Raw genomic sequence first — 4,907 nt, forward strand, 5'->3', positions numbered from 1 at the left:
GGTAAGGAGGTGAGAATGGATGGGACTATAATAAACTGACATTTGAGGAGAGACTTGATGGGTGAAAAGGAGCCAGCTGTGCCAACATATGGGGGGGGGGGGGTGGGAAGGCAGGGTTCAGGTCAGGGTAGCGGTGAGTGCAAAGGTCCCAGGGCCAGTAGGCAGGCACTTGTCCTACTGGAAGAATGGAAATCTGGACAGCGTTCCTGAAATGTGTAACTCCAGAAGATGTCTATATAACTGGACTTTTGAAGATTTCTGAAATTTCTCCTGAATTCTCTTCCTAGGAGATTGCCAGTGGGCTTTCCTATGCCCCCTTGGTATTTGCATGAATGCTTCGACTCTGTAATAAATCTATCTCGGACAAATAGAGAGTTGTCAGGTCTATTTTCTTCATCTCACTAACAGATTTTTAACACTGGCTTAACATTTGCCTCTTTCAGGACATGGAACAAGGGACCTCAAAGATAATTTAATCCAGCCTTTCAAAAATGTTTTTGATGATATTAAATGCACATTCTGAGGCCCAAACGAACAGACACAAAATACTCTGGGGTGGAAGGGAAGGTGCTCTTAAAAGTATTAAATTTTTATCAAAAGCCCGGGTGATTTTTAATAAAAGTGAGTTTAAAAAGTGCTGATAAGAGTCCAACCATTTTTATTTTTTACATAATTTCAGACTTAGAAAAATGTTACCCCAAATAGTACAAAAAAATACCCAGGGACTTTTTACCCTTTAAATATTTATATAACTCTTCTCTAATAGGAGAAAACTCAGCTCCCCCAATTCACAAGCTTTTTACCTTTTGGCACAATCCTAGAATATATATAATGTCATTTCAAAATTACCCATGTCTGAAAAGTCTACTACTAATTAGAATTCAATATGTTTCAAGTTCTTTTTGTCTTGAGCCTGAGGACATATATAGTCTAAATTGTCTTAATTACTTGAGTTAGTTATAGCCCCCTTTCTTATCAGTATGCTATTCATTTGAATATGGTTCAGATTGTTTCTTTTTGTGTCAATTTTTCAGTCCCCCCCCCCATCTTGTTGATTTTATTAATTTGTTTTCTGAGTATATGAAACATTAGCATCCAATCATTCATTTTACAGATGGCCTGGGAATGAGAGATGCTGTCTCCAAGGCCACTGAGTGAACAGCAGGGCAGGGAGAGACCTCCGCCTGGGTGTTGCATGTGTTGGGCGTGTCCCAGCTTCCAGAGCAGTCCTGTCTCCAACACTCTGGGCTTCGTCAGGTTGTGGTTACTGGTGTTTATTCAGTCCTCAGAGCTGGACCTGCTTAGCTAGGTGCTTGGATTAATTACAGGGTCAAATCTGTGTAGCACCAGCTCCTCAGTGATTTGTATAAGACCTTCCCCATTCAGTTTGGCAGTTTCTTATAAAGTTAAATATACATTTACCACAATACCAGCAATCCCACCCAAGAGAAATGAAAACATGTCTCCATAAAGACCTTTACACAAATAATTATACCAGTTTCATTCATAATCGCCAAAAAGTGGAACCAACTTAAATATCCATCAACTAATGAATGTCATACAATGGAATACTACTCAGTTATGTAAAGGGAACACATCACTGGTAAATGCAACACATGAATAAATCTCAAAAGCATTATGCCGAGTTAAAGAAGAGACATTCTGGAAAAGATAAAACTTAAAGGAAGTCAGAAAAGTGGTTGCCAAGGGCTGGGAGTAGGGAATGGTGATTGACTACAAAAGGGCAGCACGAGAGAATTTTTGTGTGATAAAAATATTACACATTTGATTGTAGTGGTGGTTACAGGATGGTGTTTATGTTTGTCAAATACATAAGACAGTACAACTAAATGGCAAATTTTACTATATGTAAATTACACCTCAATAAAGATGACTTTTAAAAAAAGCCTCCCAGCTCTGTTCTATCCCCCTCTCCTACCCTCACTTCTAGCTTGGATCTCTAATTCTAAGGGGAAATGCAAATCTTTTACTGGTTATGGGGAGCCCTTTGTGGGAAGAGATTAGGTAGGATGTGTTAAGTGTGAGGTGCCTGAGAGATACCCAGAGAAATGATATAATAAATTGGCCTTTTAAAGAATATTAATAAACTAGAGAGCTTAAAATATAGGTAGAAGTGAGGGAGGAAAAAGAAACTGGCCTGAAGAAAAGCTGGGGATGGTGTAATGTAACTGGGTCCTCGACTGGGGTGTTCTCTGAAGGGATAGATTCATTCCTTCCTTCTAAGCATTTACCAAGTAACTCCGTTGTTGGGCACTGGGGATGCAACAGTGCCATCTAGTGAGGTTGTGGGGATAAGCTGGAGAGGAGATGGTAAAGTGATTGCAAATTGGGATGTGAGTACCAGAGCAAATCAACAGGTCCAGTGACTGGGGGAGTGCAGAGGACTGTGGATATAGAGCAGGGGTCTATCATCCTGAGCAGGGTAAGTGGCAGAAGATCTCCTGAGAGAACTGAGAATAAGGAGCCAAAGGAAGGGAGGAAGGAGAGCTTGACAGCAGACGGAATGGTGTGTAAGCCCAGTGTGTGCGGGACACTGAAGGTCATTGTGGGGGGTGGCAGAGGCGAGGGAGGGGGGAAGGAGAGTGCAGGCATAAATGATAGGTGATGAGTTTGGAGTGCTTTGGGGCCCTGTTGAGAGTCTCCAGCAATGGAGAGCTACTGCAGTGTTACTAGCAAGGAAGTGACATGATCAGATCTGTAATTTAGAGGTGAGCTGGCTACAAAATGGAGCCTGGATTGGAGGGTAGCAGCAGAGAGGCCTGTTAGAATACCGTTGCAGTCATCCAGATGAGAGATGGTAATGACCAAGGAGATGGAAAGAAGTGGAGAGGTTTGAAGGCTATTAGGTTGAACTGTCAATATCTGGTGATAGAATTTTGGAATAGGAGAAGAAAAAGTCAAAATGGTACCTTGGGCTCTGGTTTGGGTGGGTGGTGCGTAGATGGTGATACCATCCACAAAAGGGGAGCAGGTTTAGAGGAAGAAATTAAGATGTATTAGGTGTGAGGTGCCTGTAGGCCACCTAAATGGAGAAACCATAAGGCAGTTCTATATATGGGTCTGGAGCTCAGAAGAACAAATGTGAATGGTATGTGAAGCCATGGGTGTAGTGTCTGGGGAGAGGGCCCAGCTAGTGACCAGGTAAAAACCCTAAGTCACACATTTAAGAGAGAAAAAAAAGAATACACAAATGAGGTCAAGAAAGAGGTGCTAGAGAGCTAGGAGAAAACACAAAGGCATAGGAAGAGAGGAATGGGGAATATTTTTTAGTGCTGTAAAGGTCAAGTAAGATAAGGATGGGGAGGAGTCGATTAGATTCAACATCAAGGAGGTAGTGATCTTTGTGAGAAGAGTTCCAATGGAGAGACTGAGGCCAGAGCCAGATTGCAGAGTAACTAAGAGGTAAGTAGCCAGCAGCCAAGCCCAAGTCCTAAGTGATACAAATCCCAACCTCTCATTTGACAACAAATAAAGTTCTAATGGTTCAAAGACTTAAATATAAAAATCAAACTTTTAATATAAGCACTAAAAAATATAAGATTTTAAAAGTCATCTCAGAGTGGGGAAGATTTTTCCTAGTACAACACAAAACAGAAGACATTTTTAAAAAAAGACTGATAAATTTGACTACCATAAATTTTTCTAAGGTATCACAAAACAACATAAACAAAATAACTAAATTGTGAATGACAAAAAAATTTGAACTTGTATATTGGATGAGGACCAATTTCTTTAATATATGAAGAGCTTCTACAAATCAATAAGAAAAATGAACAAAATAGAACAAGGAGGCAAAGGAGAGGAACAGAGTTCACGGAGAAGGAAACACAAATGGCTCCTAAGTATATGAACAGACACCCAATCTCATTAATTATAAAAGAAAATTTAAACCACATTGTGACTTTTTCTCACCTATTAGATCAGGTTTGTTGTCAGAATTGTGGAGAGACGGGCACTCATACCTGGCTGGTGGGATTGTACCTTTGGACCTTTACAGAGGACAATTAGACAGTATCTGTGAAACATGCATGCATATTCTCTTTGACTCAGCAATCCTGCTTCTAAGAATTTATCACCCAGGATTACTTGCATTGTGCAAAATGATGAATTCCAAGTTTATTCACTGTAATTATGTAATGGCAAAGATCAAAAGTATCTTTATGTCAAATAGTATAGGCCAATGCTATTAAATTATGTCTATCCTTAGTGGTGTCTGGTGCAGAAGAAAGTTGAGGAGATGGGACTAGAGTTCCACGAAGGCACAAATGTAGATGCATATTCAATAGACATCAGTTTAGGGGCAAAGGTCGAAGTGAGATAGAATCAGTTCATCTTATAACAGGGTGGTTCTGGACATTGTTCCTTGCAGCAAAGACAAAATTTGATTCAACTCTGTATGCCCAGGATCAAACACTGTTAAGAGTTTGTTAAAACAATGTATATATAGGAAAAAGCTGGAGAAATCAGAGAGGGTGAATCCAGGAAAGCTGAAGAAGAGTGAGAAAGGAAGCCAAGATGATGTGGCGATAGGGAAGACAAGAGAGGGAGTCTTAGACTGCACAGGATACAGCACAAGACCAGGAAATTCATGGGCCGGAACCACAGTGCTGACTTCTGAATCAATCCTGGACCTGCTCTTCCATTGGATCTCTTGGGCTGTAGGAAAATAAACCCTCAGTTTTCTCATCGGAAATGGAGGGGGTTGTATTTCATATAGGAAGCCAGGGCTCCAGTCGCGAAGCGCAGACACCCAGACTCCTTGCGCCCTTTCCGCGTCAGTCGCCTAGGAGATGAGCGGCACTTCCGGCAGAGGAGTCCTGCCTTGGGAGGACCCGCCCCTTCCCTGCGGGCGGGTGCTGATTGGCCCGTTTGAAATGCGCCAGGCG

Source organism: Rousettus aegyptiacus, unplaced genomic scaffold (assembly GCF_014176215.1).
Source record: "Rousettus aegyptiacus isolate mRouAeg1 unplaced genomic scaffold, mRouAeg1.p scaffold_m13_p_3, whole genome shotgun sequence".
In the NCBI taxonomy this organism is placed as follows: Eukaryota; Metazoa; Chordata; class Mammalia; order Chiroptera; family Pteropodidae; genus Rousettus; species Rousettus aegyptiacus.